This window comes from Myxocyprinus asiaticus, chromosome 29 (assembly GCF_019703515.2).
Source record: "Myxocyprinus asiaticus isolate MX2 ecotype Aquarium Trade chromosome 29, UBuf_Myxa_2, whole genome shotgun sequence".
Taxonomy (NCBI): domain Eukaryota; kingdom Metazoa; phylum Chordata; class Actinopteri; order Cypriniformes; family Catostomidae; genus Myxocyprinus; species Myxocyprinus asiaticus.
Genome location: NC_059372.1, coordinates 17,637,075 through 17,657,990, shown reverse-complemented (window position 1 = coordinate 17,657,990; position 20,916 = coordinate 17,637,075). Strand labels below are relative to the sequence as shown.

The window sequence follows — 20,916 nt, the reverse complement described above, 5'->3', positions numbered from 1 at the left end:
GACTGTGTTGGTCTACAGCAGCCCTCCAGGCCTTCAGGAACTTGAAGTCCCGTTTTACCTCCGCCCCATACTGCACCATCCTAACCTCAATGCCCCATTCATAGTTGAAGTGGACGCCTCCAACACGGGAATTGAAGCCATACTTTCACAACGACATGGTACGCCTTCAAAACTCTAACCTTGCGCTTATTACTCTCGAAAACTATCTTCTGCAGAGCAAAACTACGATGTGGGCAACCGAGAATTACTAGCAATGAAAGCAGCCTTCGAGGAATGGCGACATTGGCTGGAGGGGGTTAAGACTCCCATTTCTCGTGCTCACGGACAATCGAAACCTTGAATATTTACGCTCAGCGAAAAGACAGAACCCGAGGCAAGCAAGGTGGGCGTCATTCTTTACCCGTTTTAATTTCACCATTACATATCGTCCTGGTACTAATAATGTCAAAGCCGATGCACTCTCTCGTCAGTATGAGTCTGATACCCAGAACCAGACGTCGGAACCCATCATTCCCAAGTCATTAATCTTAGCTCCAGTCCAATGAGACATCATGACCGAAATCATCCAAGCTCAGATTCAGGACCCCTGTCTGCCCTCCGGATAGGACCTACGTACCACGACCCCTTTGGGAAAGGACCTTACAATGGGTCCATACTACCACCTGTTTTGGACACCCAGGTATCACAGCCACACTTCAACTGCTTCGGAGCCGCTTCTGGTGGAACACGATGCAGGCTGAGACCATCTCATACATCAACAACTGTCCCACCTGTGCAGCAAACAAATCCTCCAAACAACCTCCTGCAGGACTCCTCCAACCGCTGCCTATCCCCCATTGTCCTTGGTCTCATATCACCATCGACTTCATCACAGATCTCCCTGTCTTCCAAGGTAACACTATCATTCTAAATTTAATTGATCGATTCTCAAAAGCATGTCGACTGATCCATCTGCCCAAGTTGCCCACAGCCTTCGAGACTGCAGAACATCTTATGCATCAGGTGTTTCGCTTCTACGGACTACCTGATGACACTGTCTCCGACAGGGGCCCATAGTTTACATCCTGGGTCTGGAAGGCTTTCTTTCAACAACTCAACGTGAACATCAGCCTCACTTCAGGACACCATCCACAATCAAATATTCAAACCGATCACTTAGATCAGAAGATCACACGCTTTCTCAGAATGTATTGTCACCAGAACAAAGCTGACTGGAGACAGTATCTGCTTTGGGCAGAGTATGCTCACGGGCATGACCCCCGAGCAAGAGGCTTATCAGGTCCGAGAACCCCTAGACTCCAGACATCGGGTCGCTCACTTCAGTACCTGGTAGACTGGGAGGGGTATGGCCCGGAGGAGCGGTCCTGGATCAATGCAGATGACATTCTTGACCCCACACTCACCTTTGAATTCCACAGGACTCATCCGGAAAGACCTGCCCCTCGACCCCATGGAAGACCCCGGCGTCGAATACCTCCTCGCGTCAGGAGCCGCTCACGGGGGGGGGGGCTCTGTCACGAACTCAAGGATTCCTGTCTGTTTACAATTTACACCTCTTCTATTAAAATCACATATGGATCTTAACCCCAGATCTCCTGAGTCTGTGTTACACTTTGTGATCAGTTGAATGCCACTTTGGTGAATTAAAGTACCAATTTCCTTCCGAAACAGCAAAATCTGTACATTATTCCAAACTTTTGGCCACCAGTGTAGTTCGCTCTGCATATCAAATTGAAATTTGAACATCGAAAAAATTACACAGATCATTTTTAATTCTACACCTGTTCTCATAATGTCCAACAATTTGTTTTGTTGAAATTTCTATACATGGGATAAAAGTGGGATATTTTGTTCTTGAAGAGCAAAGAGGTTTTCTTGCTGGCTGACAGATATGCAAAGGGCAGATGGTGGTTTTGGTAAAAAAAAATATAATAATAATAATTTACACTGGAAGAAATTCATTTTAAAATGTTTCTATTCACACTCATTTAACCAAAGCTATTTGAAATCCATAGGATATCTCTCTACAGTCATTTATCACTGTTTAATCTCAGAATACAGTTGTTTGTCAGGCTCATTTCAAGCAGCAGGAAGGAAAAAGATCCTTGATAACCGCACACCTTTCATCTTTCAGAAATCCCTGCACTGCCGCACCTAGGCTTTTATTCTTTAAACATCCCCTTATAGGTCCAAACTGCACCACACGGAATCTGATACACCTACAGATGGAAATAAAAATAGAGAAAAGTGAACTCCAGGCTAAACTTTAAAAGGAAAGAAATCTTAAGCCCCTTTGATGACAGTATAAAAACAGAGCACTGTAGGATATGTTCTGGAAGCAGGCTGAACATAAATCCACACAGAGAAATCTCTTTTTGTGATTCTTTTATCTTCTTTTAAAGGTAAGGTTCACCTAAAAAATTGTATTTTGTCACCCTCATGTCATTCCAAACTTGTATGACTTTCTTTCTACTACTGAAAACAAAAGAGGTTTAGCAGAAAGTTGATTCTGCACTTTTCAATACAACAAAAAAGAATGGATACCAAGGCTGCCCATCTCCAAAAAGAATAACAAGCACCAACTTAATTTGTTATTCACTGAAAGTCTTCCCCTCCATCGTAGCTCACAAATCTCAATCACATTCCCTTATATTCAAATATTGCATAACAAAAAGTGCATCACACCAGTTTTGACATCAATAATGCTAAAAGTCATTGGATCTTGTGTGCCTCATAACTGATTCTGATGCACCAAATTTGAGTATGTGTATGACAGTTATGGTGGTGAGAGTTATGTTTCAATACATAATGAATTAAGTTTTGGTCTGTTCCTAACACAAAATTATCATATGACTTGAAATATATAAAGTCATACCAACTACTTATATGGTAATTTTATGTGCTTTTTTAATAATTTTTTTTCTCCCCAATTTGGAATGCCCAATTCCCAATGCGCTCTAAGTCCTCGTGGTGGCATAGTGACTCACCTCAATCTGGGTGGCGGAGGACGAATCTCAGTTGCCTCCGCGTCTGAGACCATCAATCCGCGCATCTTATCATGTGGCTTGTTGAGCGCGTTACCACAGAGACCTAACGCGTGTGGAGGCTTCACGCTATTCTCCGCCGCATCCATGCACAACTCACCACATGCCCCACCTAGAGCGAGAACCACATTATAGCGACCACGAGGAGGTTAACCCAACGTGACTCTACCCACCCTAGCAACTGGGCCACTTGGATGCTTAGGAAGCCTGACTGGAGTCAATCAGCACACCCTGGATTCGAACTTGCAACTCCAGGTGTGTTAGTCAGCGTCTTTACTTGCTGAGCTACACAGGCCCCTGACCTTTTTCATAATTTTTAAAGCTTTACAGTCCCTGTCACCATTAACTTATATTGTATGCAAAAGAGCAGTGTGAGATCCTGACTAACATCTATTTTGTGCTGGAAGATTAAAAATCATACAGATTTGGAATGAGTAAATGATGACCAAATTTTCATTTTTGCGTGCACTATCCCATTAACACTCCATTTTCACACATACACACACAAAAAGAGCTTTCTTTGCAACAACAACTTGAAATTAGAAAACAAAACGCCTGTCGGGCTGGCGAGTGAGAAGCATGCTGGTTCTGGAATGGCCTGTGAAAAGTCATAAAAATATTTTCCTTTTTATTTAATGTTGCCCATAACTCAATGCAAGGAAAAGCTAATCAATAGCACCTTAATGAAAACTTGGGCCATATTTTATTTTGCCGCAGAGAAGGCCCGGATCAGCATTTGTTGCCTTGTTGTGTGCGGGGTCTGGCCCCGGGGCTGTTAGACAGATGTGCATCACACTCACAGATACCTAAAATATTTGCTGCCTTCACCGAGAAATGCTTTATCAACATGCCAAGTAGAAGGAGCGAGAATTTCTATGCAGAGAGCACCATTAGAAAAACAACACCCACAACAGTGAATCTATATTTCATCATTTCAGCTCAGCCATTGCCATAGTCAGTGACTTAATATTTGAGAGGAAGGAATACAGTGAAAGGTTATGGCTTCTACACCTTAAAATATTCCACCTACATTGATAACGCAGCGATCCCACAAACCCTTTTGTTTCAACCGAAATCAGCATAAATGCCAATATCTCTCACACCTAATAAATCTTCTGAGCTCACATATCGCAGAAAAGTATATTCACAGCCAAGCTCCCATATGCTTTCGATTTTTATTATAGTGTTTATGAAAATAAACACAATTACACAAATTATAAGACATATTGTGCATTTGCTCAAATCAGTAAACAACAAATCAAAAGAACAAGTTTAAATCTGCCAGACAACAAGATTGACTGACATATAGAGATGGTAAATTTTAATAGCACTAATTGTCTTAGTAATATCCAATTCTACATTTTCATTGCCATGACAACATAACGCCATAAACCATAAAATGGCCAAAAAATCAACAATATAAACAACTTTACAGCTCAAAAAATACACAAGTTTTAACAGAAGAATGTATGTGTTTTTTATATAATTATAAGCTTCACATTTCTGCCTTTAAACCCTCCAAAAACTGACCCCATTTACTTTCATTTTAAGTGCCTCACTGTTACCCAGATTTTTTTCTTTTTTAAAGTAAATGAGGAACGAATCTAAATAATTTTTTGTGGTAATCAATATTATACCACAAATGATGTCAATTGAGCTTAACTTGAATTGAACCCGGAATTTTCCTTTAATTACTTAAAGTTTACTTGAGTATTTACTTGAAAAACATGAAGCAATATTTACTTATTTGAGAAATACTTGATGGTTTTAATTTAATTTGTTAATATTTATATTAATATCTAACTTTTTAAATGAAAGAGTTTGTTCAATAGTTTTAGTTTTTGCTGTGGTATCAAAATGTATTGCAATATCAAAACACAATTTATACTGGTATTGACTACTGAAATTTTGGTATTGTGACAACCCTACGCCCAACAAACCATTTCCAGCCTTCTTGCAATTTTCATCTAAATGTATCCATAACTTTAACAGTTTATTGTCTCCTACCTCTTGCAAAACTACAGTGAATACAGTACAGTAGTATATTCTTGATCCCTCACACACTAAGGCCCAGACAGCATCAGGAAATGGCAACCACACACAAAAATGTGTGTTTAGCTCATTTGATGGGACTGAGAAAACAATTATTCATCAAAAAGGAAACTAATAACTCAAAGGTCAAGTCATAAAAAAAACAATATCAGGCCTGTCTCAATGTTCTGTGCAACAGTCACATTATGTCAACCAAAAGAGAGCTCTCCCAAAATGAAGAGATAAACTAACTGTGAAAAGTGTGCCAGAGTAGCTTCACATCATATCAACAGGCAGTATTAGTACCTCTGTGTAACTGTGTGCATCAAAATCCTGTTGAATTTATGGTAAAAACCAAAAGGCAGCTGTGGTTCCCAGAAATTCACAGTAAAAATATACAACATAACATATAAAATATAATACAAAAATTGTAATCTTAGATAAAATAAAACTTTAAATATAATAAAGTGTGATGAATGACGCATGGGCTTTTTGAAATTGGATTTTACATTTTTTTTTCCTAAATTATTTGTGTTATATATTGTATTACAATAAACATTATTTTAATAATATTTTACTGTAAAAGTATGTCTTGCTTGTTAATTATAATACAGATTTTCACTGTAACTTATAATTCAATAGATTCTAACATTCTGTAGCCTAATTTTTCAGTGTAGGCCTATATAATATGGCAACTTAGATTTAACCAATTAACCGTTTTTAAAGAATGAAAAAAAAATTCCATTAAAATTACAAACAGTTTTACTGTATGTGAGATAACTTAGTCAATCAGCCAATATTGTACTTTATGCATTTGCTTCATTTAAATCATCGGCACCATTTAGAAGTAGTTTTCTTTCAAATGAGTAACTCATTCATGCAGTGCTGGCCTGCAGAGAACTGTCCAACAGTGAGATGTCATTTGCATAGATTTGCATTGCCAGGATGCAGTGAGGGAGGGGAGAGCTGACAAGCCACTGACTTCTCTGTGATGCTAAAAGAGCTGACATGCTCTCCTAAACGTCAATCCCATCCCAAACAAACACACACATACACAAACACAGTGCTGCCTCTGAGCGCGTGGAGGATCTCAACCAATGACAGAAGTGGCATTACAAATTATTATTTTTATGCAAGTAAACAGATGTCTGGTCGGATTGTGAAAGAGTATATACATTTTCATGGCTTGTGAAAATGAAAGTTAATTATCCACTACATTTATAAGGGAACTGTGCCTGTAAAATCATAAAAAGACAAATTATTACAAAACAGGCATAATGACCTTGAGGCCCTTCTTGTTTACTGCTTGGGCCATTTTGCACAACTAAATGAAGCCCTTTACTTAAAAATCAGACATTTAGTTTTCAATAAAACATTGAAACAAAATAATTTATGTAATTTTCATAAATACACATTTTATAAATATTCTGTGTCTGTATAACAATAGATCAGAATGAACACATTTAAAAACAAATGTCTTATAATTTGTCTCTACATAGTTTTTTATTTACTTATTTATTGGATTTTCTGGATGGTGTATTATTGTGAATATAAAAGATATTTGCATGAAAAATAAAGTGCATTTCAAAAAAGTCAGAACAAAAATAAAACAAATGCATAGTTTAGAAAAAGACTACAAAACAAACTCTATGTGTTTGGATGTCCCAGTGGACACTACTGGATCAATTATCAGAAAGGAAAAGATATATAAGATCAGACACTCTTAAAAACAAAGCGAAAGTTTGGCTCTCAAAACTTTGCATGAATCCATAAAATTTCTGGTTAGATGAGACCAAGATGAGGCTTTTTAGTTAAATTACGTTTTTGACAAATCTAATGCTTTCAACATCAGAGACTGGGAAGACTGAGAACAATGAATGTCGCAAAATACAAGGGGACTTACTGTACTTCAGTAAAAAGAAAAGAATTAAGCTTGGGGGAATATTCATAATTGCACAGGACAATTATTTCAGACACAAGGGTAAAGGTAACACTGAAATGACTCTAGAACAAAAAGGTGAATGTTCCAAAATTGTCCACAGCCCTGATATCAACAGTTTGCCAAGAAAATTTGTTGCACTAGTTGGCCCGATTAACCAGAGGAATCTCATATACAGCTTTTCTTAACAACTTTCATTTATTCTGATTTTTGAAAAAAAAAAGAAAAAAAAAGAAAAAAAAATCACATGAGTCTACTTTAAAAAGAGGCTAGGGTTATGCTTATTGTCCAGTGTAATATAATTTAGGTTTGGATATAGTATGTCATTTTTAAACTTGTACTTGTAAAATGGGTGGACTTTAAGAGGTTTACGAATATTTAACAATGAAATGTTTATTAAGAGAGAAAAAACATCAATGTGCGATTTCTAATTCAGTGAAATGAAAAAATTGGTTAAGGTCTGATAACTGAATACAGGCATTTCGGTTTGACCATTGATATTCAAATAGATTGTCAAGCCAAAATATCACAGCAGTGCACCCTTTAACACTATAGACCTATCCTGGAGGAGCTCGGCCAGTGGTCTGTACAGTAGCGCATGATTTGAGAGCACAAAAAGAATGATGTTTTGTTTTCTCTGTTTCTGCATCTCTCTCACAGTTTTTGCTCTGGAGGCAGCTGCTGTTTATGCTCACCCTCAGGCCATTTGTTTGTAGCACTTCCTGGTCCCAGAGTGGCATGCATAATGCAGGAATGAAAATGTTAACAGTGGCAGATAAAATCGGCAAGGTGCCCCCACAAATCAGGGCAGTTTAGGAGCACATTTAATCATCCGTGCATAGGGAGGCGCTGCGATTTATTGTGGCATTTCTGAGAGATCAGGACCCCATTTTTTCCAGGGCCTTCCCAAGCTTCGTCCCCCTCCCATCGGACTCACATTGTGAGAGATCTTCTTCGCCCACTGGTGCAAAATTGATGTTGCTCTTTGTAAATGTGTATGCAGATGTTTGTTTGTTTTTTTTGCGGTTTGTTTTTGACAATATGTGTGAATAAATTATTTTAAACTGGACAGTCCCAACTTTAAATTCTGATTGGTTGAGTCACGTTTGAAACCGCAGATAAACGCACAGTCTACATTAATGTGCCAAGCTGCGATATTGTAACGTGTACTCAGACTCGAGGATGATGTTTGAACCCAAGCAGGTATTTATTGACACACAAACAAAGACAGCAGGTAAGTGATAATGTGACAGTACTGGGTTGCAGTGGTGATAGTTTACGTGATGAAGACTAATGCTGATAGAGATGGTGACTTTCCTTGAGGTGGAGGGTTTGCAACAACGAAGCTTGCGTTGAGGAGATGGACACTGGAGAGGAAACATTTGGAGTAGAAGAGTCGCTGGAGAGGAGAGGAACCGTTAACACTGGCGATACAGGTAAGTGAGTCTGTACACGAAGTTGAGACCAGACACTGAATGTAAGGGGAGTGAGGTTTATATAGAGGGGTTGATTGATGCAATGATTGGAGGCAGGTGTGGGTGATCAGTACTCAGGAGAGTGAGAGGGTTGAGTGAAATTGGTAGGTGGGTCAGAAGGATCCGTGACAGATATTGCTTGGCAACCATAAACAGCCTGCAGTTAGGCTAGCAAACTATACCACTTGGCGGAAGCTGCTTATTACTATTATTAATTATCAATAAATGTAACTATTTGTTGCCATTGGCATATTTTATCACGTTGCTTTTACTGTTGTTTTTAAAAGCAACAAGTTCTTATAAGCTCTTATAATACCTGCAACAAAATCTGATTGGATGAGCCACTTTTGAAGCCGTTATAAGCATCCTTGTGACAGCACATTAGTTATATTGTATATTAATGCACAACTGTAAACAGCCAATAGTTAGGCTAATTGACTATATTACTTGGCAGTTGAATCTTTCATTGTGATTTTACTGATTATTTATGTTTAATTTTGATCATAAATGTAATTATTTAACATTAGTGTGTTTTATTATATTGCTGTTGCCGCAATTTTATTAAAGGAATAAGTGACTAGGCACTAGACTTGAAGAGGACTACTTTGTATTTTATTGTAATTTATTTAATTTAATATTTAGTCTATTCACTTAGAAAACATTTATCCATAAATTATGTGATCCAAAGAGCATTTGAACAGTGGTGAAACACTTTCTTATGATGTGTTACATTCATACAAGCAGACAGAGGCCGCTTTCACACTGTTATGAGTGAAAAAGGTGGATATGGAGACAGTAGCTGGGTTTCCATCTACATTTTTTGCATTTTTTAAGTGCATTTCTAAAAATTAGACTATAGAAAATACTAATCGTTGCACGTTTCTATCCACTATGTCATGCGCACTGTCTTGAGGGAGCTGCCTTGTCTTGATGGAGAAGCTGAATGATCTCCTTGCTTCGGGGAGAGTTGTATTTGCAGGACTGGAGCAATTGTACCTCGTTTTATTTAATGCTGCCAGGAGATGCCGCAGAATAAGTGTAATATCAGATATAATGAGGGCTGAAATGGCTGCGATGACTACACGCCACCAGCTTCCACAAACCCAGGAGCGCCTGCACACAAAACTGTTCTGGTGGATTGAGAGGACCCACTTTAAAGACCAGCTGTGGGTTAAACATTTCTGCATGTAAGATGAATTGTGTCCCAATGTCGGACCTTTCGCTGGGCCAGTCACATCAAGCTATCACACACTCTTAACACATGCACAAATGCTCAAAACTTCATCGTATTGCGAATAAACTTTTTCCATCACCTTATTGCGCATTTTAAATAATGTGAAACTCAAGAAAATCGACCTCCTCCTAGCACATTAAATTTTAAGGGAATTTAGAGAGTTTATTAGCATATCAAGCACTTACATTCAGGATTTCTTATGCGCAATTTCAAAATGCGCATAAAAATATTTGGGTGGAAACCCAACTTTTGAGGAACTTTCCCTCTGGGAGCATAATAGAGAGAATCCATGTACAATCAGAAAGAGATGTTATTGTGTACACTGTTGGGTTTTGTAGGTAGGTTGGAGCAGCAGAAATAGTTAACCTTGTGTAAATTGTCATGTGAAATTTTAGCTTTATGCTAAGCTAAAATGCTATTTCTAACCCTTTAACATGCACCTGTTATTTTTGTCAAATTTTTTGATCAAGAAAATCCACATTAGATCCACAGAAGATATTTAGGCTTTTTTCAGAGAAAGTTTTTTTATAATTATTATTATTTACTGTCTTACTGTACTTACAGATTTTTTCCACTTCTTATTAACTGACATTTTTTTATATTAATTAAAAAAAATTCTGCTGAAGATGTAATCCAAGGCATTTAGATTACATTACTGACCTCGAGAAATCTAACCGAATATGTTACAAAATACATTTTACAGTATGTATTCTAATCTGTTGTGGAATACATTTTAAAAGTTCCATTTGGTTCATAATAATGTTGTCAAGATTCTTGGTATGCTCAAAATATTGTCAAAACCCAAAAAGTGCTTGATGCAAAGCTTCAGAGAAGTTAAAACATGATCAAGGCACCACATTTCCAGTGCAACTGCAACTGAAGACACTGGCAAGTTACTGCACCATATGGTGGTGTCAGGAAAATAAATGGTTTAAAACATGCATGTGTGGCGCACACGAGCGATCACAGAAATACCAACACAAGGCCCCTCATGCTTAACCCTGCTAATCAGGACCTCAGGGGAAGAGTTTTTGGAGAGAGAAGGAGGGAGGGAGAGAGAGATACGGTAGCCCTGCTCTAACTGAATTGAAGACCACTTTGGCATTTGGAAGGAAGTACTGGCAACTGTCTTCTGATCTACGGGCAGCACTCCTCATAGTGATACAATCTCCAGTGCCTTTCAGCACTTCCTGTGCATGAGACAGACTAATCGAATGACCCAAGGCGAGAGCTGCCCAAGCTTTTAGTCCTGCACCCTGAAGCTCCTCATCCAACCCACCCACATCTAACATTGAGTGCATTTAAATGTACAACAAAACACTGATAACTAATAAAAAATCAGCTCATTATAAAAATGCGACAATGCATGAAAATCATATTTACGTGGGATTTTGAAATTGTCAGGTTTACTCTGGTTTTGACGTCAAAACTTAAACAGACTTGTGCACAAAACATGCACACTCTGAATAGGCCACTGGAATGCCAGTAACATATCTACATGGAGAGTGAAATCTGGTAAAAGCATCTAGCTCTTTGTTCAGACAGAAAATCAGATTGCGAGCCACACAATGTCATGATAGTTATGATCAGAGGCAAAATCACCTCTCTTTCCATACTGACACTTATTTTCAGTTGAAGTATGACAAAGTGGTATCGTGCTGATGCTTACTTAATGACTATAGCAACCAGTGTAGATACTGACTATACTATCTGAACAAACAGATCTAATTTGACAGTTCTAAAGATCGGATTTGAAAACCAAATCAGATTTTTGTGCATTGTGAACAAAGCCTTGGTGTCCCAATCGGGTTTCGCTTAAACCTGTTAAAGACTTTTTCATGATAAAAGAACACAATAGGCATTTACAGTACATGACCTTACATGTTTTGGGGTTATTAAGCATAATCGCTGTAAGATTGTGTATTTAAACGAGCTTCCTAATCAGTCCTCTCTTCTCCCCCATTTCATACTTTCTAACCCGGAGGTGCACTTGTGATTTGAGTCATCACTAGTCTTTTGACTGGCGGAAAACACACACACATGAGCTGGTGGCAAGGTTACAGCAAGGAACACACTCGTATTCTGCCAAGCAGGCGAAAAACTTGAAGAGGGCTTGGAGAGAGGAGATGTGCATTGCTGACAAGGCAACCGTCACCTTACTGCAGCTGTAAAGACTGATGCACGTGGACAGCAATGGAGAACAACACACATCGAGGGGACCAGGTCAAACAATACAGCCACTACTCTGTGGGGCCAACCAGTCAGTCAACCACACTGTGTTAATGCCACAGAATCTGGTTTAGATCAATGTCACATGGGCACATATTGGCAAAACAAATGGTCTTTGCTGGAGAGGGTCTGTCATACTTTGTAGTAGAAGCTGATGAGATACACTGTGGTCCAAAAGACCACTAGTGAAATTGCTTTGGTAACAATTTTATAATAAGGTTCTATTTGTTAACATTAACATTATTTAATATGAACTAACAATGAACAATATTTTTACAGCATCTATTAATCTTGGTTAATGTTCATTTCAACATATTGTATTATAATACATTTTTCAAATCAAAAGTTGCATATGTTAACATTAGTTAATGCACTATGAACTAACATGAACAAAAAATTTACAATTGTATTTATAGCATTAACAAAGATTAATAAATGCTGAAAAAATATATATATACTGTTCAATGTTAATTCACCTAATACATTAACTAATGTTAACAAATGGAACCTTATTGAAAAGTGTTACCAATGGTTTAATATTGCATTCTCTACTAAATTAATACTTCATTTTCATTACAATCACATTATTAGCATAACAAATTAAGAGAAAAGTTTATTTGAAAAATTTACAATAATTTCAGAATTTCATAGTGTTTGGCATGTCCCCTTTTTCTTTGAAGACAGCATGGACTTTAGTTGACATGGACTCCACAAGTTTGTGCAAAACTGGATGATCTATGTTATCCCAACATGATTTTTAAATGTTTCAAAGAGCATCTTGTGTGCTTCAGTGGAAGCAAGGAAATCTGAACTTTTGAGAAAATGTTCTTATATTTAATCTGTTACCTAGAAATAGTGCAAAATCTTCACAATGTTTTATACTATTTCTTTGTTTTATATTTTTTTTAAATCCTAAAACTTTGTTTATTTCCAGGTTTAAACAAAGAAGAAAAAAAAACAGGTCCCAGACTTTTGGACCGCACTGCATTTCTCAAATAAATTATCATTCACTTTGTCCAATTAGCCAAATGTGAAACTGTGTTTAAGCTACGCATGATGTTGTTTTCATGCCTGATTCAACTCAAAGAGGAAGAAAATTGAAACCATTTCCCCACAAAACACTGTGGACCAAATCTGTGACTGTGATTTAGCAACATACGGCCACTTAAGCACTGTAGCAGACATGTGTTTCAGTGAATTCATTCTATTCCCAGTTCCCAGCTTGTAATATTTGGTAATGACCACAAACCATGCACCCGTTTCCATTATTGTGTCATTATCTAGACAATTTTTAGAAACTGGAAGCTTATTGGACTTTTTAATAAAACAAATTAGTGGCATGATGTGACGATTAACTAAAAGCCCCAGAGCTGCAGCAGTGAGGAGGCCCCGAACGAGCATGTGGAAGAGACTAGCAGGTTCGGTTTCAAAGAAGAACTAGTAACTAACAACCTCCAGCTTCTTTTCACAGATGCACGCACTTCCAAGAGAATGTATGATACTTTCTTTTCCATTCCAACAGCAGTAAAAGCTGGTGATCCTTATTAAACAATATATTGCATTTCTTTTAAGTCAAAGTGTGTAACTTCTGTGCCACTAGTGGCACCAAACGGAATTGCAAAAATAAAGACTGTTTTTAAACAGGTTTCTCAAATTCTCCGTCTGTCTTCTACTGGTAAACCAAACAGAAAGACCTGACCCAAATGCTATTGTTTGCGTAAGAAGTTAATATGTCGGGTCACTCAGAGCAATGTTTTGAAAGTTTTAGACAGTTCTAATTTTCAAGGAAATCAACCAACAAATTACTTATTCTGGTTTTTGCATATTAAACTGGGATTAAAATATTTTAACATAAAAAAGACATACTTCCCCCTGATATATGCATAAATAAAAGGTTATTTATTGGCATGTTTGGTTCTGTTAAGAACCTTAAACATCCATAGAAACTTCCCATTTCACAAAAGGTTCTTTCTAGTGGAAAAAGGGTTCTTTAGACAACAAAAATTTTCTTCAAAAATGGTCCTTTATTTTTAAAGAGTATACACAAACAAAACAATGGATTTTATGGAAATTGTACCATTGTAATACCATAGCATTCTTTGAAGTACTTTGGAGAACCATATAAACACCATTGTTCAGTATATGAATATAAAAGTACTACGGTATTACCATGTGATACCATTACTGTACCATGGTACTGACCATCATTTTTTGTAAGGACATCAAAATAAGAAATTTGCAATAAAGAGTAATGTCATCAATATTTCCTGGTTCACATTCTTTTCACAACAGATCAGTGAATGTGAGCCAGTTTTGTTTATTCCTCAATGTGAGTGGACTAGCTCTGATTCATTTGACTGCCATTTCTGAAAGACACCTGAAAAGAACCTTTGCTATGCACAGTAAACATTAACTACAACAGTAACTAATATTGTCCCAAAATCACGCAGTTCAACAGTAGACATGTTGATGAGAAAGCCATGAAAATTCCATGGCAAGACTTAAAGTTTTGTTATAGAGGACATATAACTCAAACACTTCTGTCTAATCTCAAGCAGTGCTCCATTATATTGAAGTGATTTCATACTGATAATCATAACAGAACACTTACAGTCATAACAAACAAGTAAACACAATGGTGTCTTCAACATCTCCCATTTATCAAGTAGGACAGCACCACAAAATTTAAAGCATTTCACAGTAAAAGATAAAAGGGCACTTGAAAAGATGTTAAAAGTGTGTTCGGTGATGTACAGTACGCCATCAGAGTGATTGTTTAAGTGATGGGCTGCCTCTCTCATCTCCCACCCCAATGTCCCATGACTTGTAAAAATCACTGCGTTTTAAACAATGCTCAGCTGTTTACTGGGCACATCAGAACGAACAAGGAAAACAGGATAGGCAAAAAGAAAAAAGAAGGGTGTCCTAAGTTGCTCCACTTTGCTGTAAATCACATCCAGTTTATTGCTTCTAATAAGTTGATGCAAGGCCATTTTTCTTTCTGCCCATCGTTTGAACATTTAAGACGTATTTACAAGGAACTTGTTAAAATATTTAATAATATTTAGTGGCAATTTCGTAGCAGCCTGTCATCTGCAAATTTACGTTGCTTAAGTGTTTAAAAAGGTGATGACATGAATAACAAACTGTCATACCTGCCTCATTTGCATAGACAGGCTGTAACTCTGATACCTTGAATAAAAAAAATCAGGTTTTTAACAAAACAAGCCATAAAGACAACACTCAGAGTGAGTGATGGTGCGCAACTTCTCCGCAAAGTCGCCTGCTAGCAGACAGTCCCCCGCTACAGATGCTGGCGAGATCACGTCAGCTAATAAAGGGACATATATCGTCCTCTGTGAGTTATTTATCCAGCGACTATGAGCGCAAGATGGAACATCTCCTATGGAGTTTTTTAATTAATTGTTATAAAAAGCTAATACTGCGGCTCAACTCGATGAGCAAGCCAAACAATTGTTTTTGCTACAAATCTTTCGGGGATGTCAAATATTTTATCCATAATTTTCTAATTTAAAGTCAGGGGTCCAGAAGAAAGCTGTTGACTAAGCTCGCCTATGTACTATTACATTAGGCCCAGGACTTTCAACCAAGAGACCACAAGCCCCTGGGAGATGATAAAACAGAACTTTCTTTATAAAATGTTTATAGCATTTCAAACTATGTTTTAACATTAACTGATGATTTGTCTTTTAGTCCATGTCTACTAGCTTTGAAGCCATATACGTATATGATATGTACTCCTAAAAGTTGACAAAACTCAATTATTTAAATCACTTATTTAAAATTTACAGTCTTTCTATTCCAGGAAATTGACAAAAAATACTGATGACTCATGTTGCACTACACAAACGTTTGTCCAATCAAATGCTCTCTAGAATGGAATTTGTCCCTCCCCATTATACCACTTGCAAAACAGTAGTAAGTAGCAATTCATGGCTGTGACTTAACCAAGGCCCTGTTTACACCTCGTATTAAAATGAATTTCGGGCAATTCATTTGAAAGGGGATGATGCTAAAGACAGGTGTAAACAGGGTCTAACATGTTTTGAGATTTGTCCACTTCAGCCACATTGGGAAGTGATTGAATGTGGTAGAAAACGCATGTGACCACATTGTAGTGTAAATGCTTATCTGTTCGAATGCGTTTGAACCAAGGAGCTCTAAAATACCTGAAGAGAGCTATCTGTTAGCATGCCTATTTATCTCTATGGCAGTGCTCAGCTAGCACAGGGCTCCCCGGAAGTACGCAAAATGGAGGCTGCCATCTTTGCTCATGGGTTCTTAGTTCCGGTATTGGGTTTCATCTGACAGATCACTTGCCAATGGGAACAGATAAGGAAAAATATACGCCCATTTCACACTTTTAAGAGCCCTTCAAAAACAATCTGTCAATGGAAAAAACATGTACTATAATGTAATGAAATAACTTCAATTGAAATGTTGTCTAGTAAAAAATAAAAATCTCAGAAAACACAGATATTTTGAAAGGCTGTCAATGGGGAAACCTGCTTTTAAGCCGGCGTCACACTAGCCAATTTTTCAAGTGATTTTCAGGTGTGAGCTTCATAAAATAATCACCAGCTAGGTGGAGGGAGATAATGCACGTATTAGCATCTGACAGCGGGAGATTGTTAATCACTTGACTGTCGGGACTCCTTGCTGAGTTAATGGTTCCAGCAATGGGAAAAAGGATCCAACAAAAAATCGCTCTGTCACCAGGGCAAGCTCTTGTGTTCTCCTCAAGTGACCAATGAGCTTCTTTTACTGCAGAACTGATCTGAACGTTTTCATCTGCAATTGCACTCGCAGATTGCAATTTGTAGTGGTTCTGTCACAAAGCATTTTTTCACTGTGTTTTTCCCTACAAAAATGACTAATGATATCAGAAAGCAGATGCACATCAGTCTGATTTAATTGAACGTAATTTATTCACTCACTGAAAGCTGCATATGGACAGCCTCGAGTGGATTAATACACAATTACACACTTTCACAAGGTAAGATTTCTCCATGAATCGCTTCTTAAATCGCTCTTTTACAATTGGCAAGTGTGTCATACCTTTGACTGAAGAGAGCGAGATCTCAGCAAAACAGTCTGCATGTGTGACATCCTCGGCCAAAATTAGTTGTTTTGAGTCTGCTAGTGTGACGCAAGCTTAGCCATCATAGGTTGTAGTTCCAGCATCAACCAGCAGAGGCTAACAGGGATCTGCTAACCAAATAATTTTTGACCCCCTGGTTTGAACAGCAGCGATGCACTACCTCCTTACCTTAATGTCAATCAAACACTGTGATAAAACAAGAGTTTTAAACATTTTTTAATAGGGAGATACAGTATGCGGTTTTTGTAGCTTTTTTCTATTACTTTTTTGTGCTTTACTATCATGCCGTAATACACTAATGTAGTTATTGATGTATGTCACCATGAAATCTGACACTGTCTCCTCAAAATCCGAACACAAGTGGTCAAAAATGATACCTGACAACTTGAGATTGGATCACCCAAAACGCATCTTAAAGCTGAAGTTTGCAATTTCTGCACCACCTCAAACAGCTTTGTCGGACACTCCCCCCTTTTGCCGTTGATCAAACAAACATATAGTTCCAACCCAAACTCATACCATTGGTTGAGACAATGTTGCTGTGTCAGGCTGGATGGCTGCTAAAAAAAATCAGAGTACCAAAGAGAGACAGTATTTACAGTTTTTAAATCAATCAACCTACGAATGTTTTACTTATTATTGTCTCTGCATATTAACCTAGGACAGGAGAAAGTATTTTAACATCCAAAAAGTTACACACTTCAGCTCTAATACCAGGTGTAAACAGGGCCTAAGGCCTATTGACTATTTAACAAAAAGGGACGCCTGCCCATACTTCCAAGGACAGACATCAACACAGGAAAAAAATTATGCTCATCAAGTGATTTCATGAGGTCTTAAATGAAATTTGTTAAAGTGTTGGAGAGAAAACCTAGCTTTTGCATACTGGAGGTACATTGGTTTGCTGAGAGTCTAGGTGTGGGGTCTCTGGCTCTGTAAATGTTGATAGCCATTGCATTAAGCAATGAGCACTCTTTTATCATTTTTAAACCACATTGCATGCCAGTCCTACATACCCACGATCTACTATGCTCTGCCCACCTGACTGTATGGCCTTTGTTGGCTTGTGCTCTTGAGAGTCTGATATCAAGTCTTCTGACCTGGCAATGGCCTGGCTAGAGTGTAGAGAAAAGGGCCCCGTTGACACTGATTGCAGGGCTATGAGTAGTCTCTCCCCTGTGCCCTCTCTGCGCAGCTCTAATTAATAGCCTATTCATCTTCTCTGATCTGAGTCTGCACAAGCAGTAATATATGGTTAGTTTGGCGAGCAAGCTATTAAAGTGTAATAACCAAGTGCAGGCACTCGATTTGGTAGAGTAGCACCTTCTTACCATGGAGGGGAAACAATTAATTTATTTGATGATCCTATGTAGCCAATCACCTCACTGTATGCACCAGAGAGAGAAAAAACTGCATCTCATTGCATTTGGTGAGGAAGCTGGTCATATTTTGAGCACCAAAGGCTTGCCTTGTGACACTGTTATGCAATCCTTGTCTAATCTATACTGTCACCTCAGGCAAGAGAAATATCACTCAAGCAGCTCAAAGGAAAGGTGGCTACCATCTCCAAACACTGATCTCCAGTTACCTTTTTATCCTTAAGGCACCAACAGCCAAGCTGAAGTTTAAACATATTTAACACTCACAAAATTCCCAATGAGGCCCCAGGCTAAGGCAGTGAGGGCTATTTGCCAAAAATAAAAATAAATCTGTTAAAAGAATAGTTGACCAACAAAATGAAAAGTCTGACATTATTTACTCACGAAAACTTTATTATGTCATTCCAAACCCATACATGGTTGTTTGCCAAGAGAAACTTGAAAGGATGTTCAATTTGTTCTTGGGAACTTTATCAGCGAACAACATTTAAAATTTGTTCTGTTTCTCACGCAATGCAGTGATATGGCTTCATAACAATTGCAATATAGCACAAAAGTCATATGGAATATTTTTATGGTCCTTTTATGTTTTATGTTATATTATGTATTATTTTTTTTACCTTTTTGGAGCTTGACAGCCATCGTCACCATGAAATGTCCTATGGAAAAAGCTAAGTAAATATTCTTCAAATTTATCTTGTTGTGTTCCACGGTGGTTTAAAAACAGTTAGCTAACCATGTTGAGAAATCCGGGCTGGGAATGGTTTGTAATCGTACTCAAAACCTTTCAACACAATGGTGAAAAAATGCCAATACAGTAGATAGAATTTTTATTTTTGGGTGAACTGTTCCTTTAAAATACTTTATGTTATAGGAAAGACCTTGAATCTTCTGAAGAATATAGAGAGCATTTTCTCCCTTTTCAAGTTAAAAAGAGGAGTTAACTTTGTGGGTATGGAACAGTGCCAGCAGGATTACCTGGTGTCTGGTATTGGGGACAGTTGCTGGCAAGAAAGCAAATCGGAGTACAACTAAGGGTGTGGCTGATTTATGTAGCTATCCTGCTGAGAAGACAATTATTTTGAAATTACACTTCATAATACCCCATCTCAAAAGGATTCCAAAACCTTAAACAGACTGGCAGCGTACCAATGAATTAAACAAAATATTGTACAAATATTGTCAGAGAATGGTCAGACGTTGCTCAATCCTCCATGGCAGTTAAGGAGTTACTTAGGAGTTGCTCTGTGTTTGTTAATGCAAAAATCCATAATTGCAAAGCTGGCATCTTGCAAAGGTATCCAACTGAATGATTACTTGAGCACACATTATGGCACCTTTAATTTTTTCTGTAAACCATGACAGGCCTTCTTTCCGACTGCCTTTTATTACGGAGAAAAAAAAAACACTTGCATGCATAATAATCTGCTTGGTATTTCACGATTCTGTGAAAATGAAAAATTCTGAATACCCAGGATTCAGCTTGGGCTTTTGTCTGCCTCTCAAGCAAAACCTTCTAAACCCATTATTCTTTTTGCTAGAACTAATAAAGTTTTTGTCTCTGCAGCTTAAGAGACTAATTGACTAGTTTTTTTGGAGGATAGCCCAGATGGAAAAATAAGTAGCCCTTAAAGACCCTATTCCCTCCTCTTCCCACAGATTTAAGCTCCTTATTAATTAAACTTCAGACTAAAGTCAGGGTTTTTTATTAAACACGATAAAGTCTATCGCCCCTTAAACAATTCCTTTCTATTGTTTTAGAGAGTGAAAATCCATTTCCATGACCGAAAAGAAGATTTTTTTTTTTTTAAATACCATCATTTGTGGTCTACGGACTGAGACGTCGTAAAACTTTTATAAGATGAGGACTTCCTTACCAGTAACATAAGTCAGTATCTCTGTGGAAATAACAATTATTACACAAATAAAACTTATTCCAGGGCTCAACAATAAAGATGGCCCGGGGCCAGTGGAAGAGGGTTTCAGGGCAGTTGACAGAACTGTCACTTGTCTTGTCGGAAAAGTACTACGTTGTCACAAAATCATAGTTGTTGATCATGTACATACTGTATGTTTTTATGCCATCATTTGGTTTTCTGTGATGTACTGAACATTGCTGTTGCCATTTCTGCTGATTTAAACTTATCATCAACATAACATTATCTAGCTTTCTAACCTAGATGAGATTTTTTTTTTGAAATTGTAAGAATAATCTGTGATAGTCTTAAAAACATCAATTAGAATGAGTAGAGAAATACACTCGCTGAGAACTTTATTAGGAACACTATGGTCCTAATAATGTGCCCGACGTGGTCTTTTGCTGTTGTAGCCCATCCACCTCAAGTTTCGACATGTTGTGCATTCTGAGATGTATTCTGCTCACTACAATTGTACAGAGTGGTTATCTGAGTTACCGTAGCCTTTCTGTCAGCTCGAACCAGTCTGGCCATTCTACGTTGACTT

The 20,916-nt window shown here is 37.7% G+C and overlaps 1 protein-coding gene across 2 annotated transcripts in view; it reads right to left on the bottom strand.

Moving 5' to 3' along the window:
- LOC127420129 (zinc finger protein castor homolog 1-like) overlaps positions 1-20,916 on the bottom strand; it is a 320,096-nt gene that overhangs the window by 261,819 nt on the left and 37,361 nt on the right. The gene's annotated exons all lie outside the window — the stretch shown is intronic.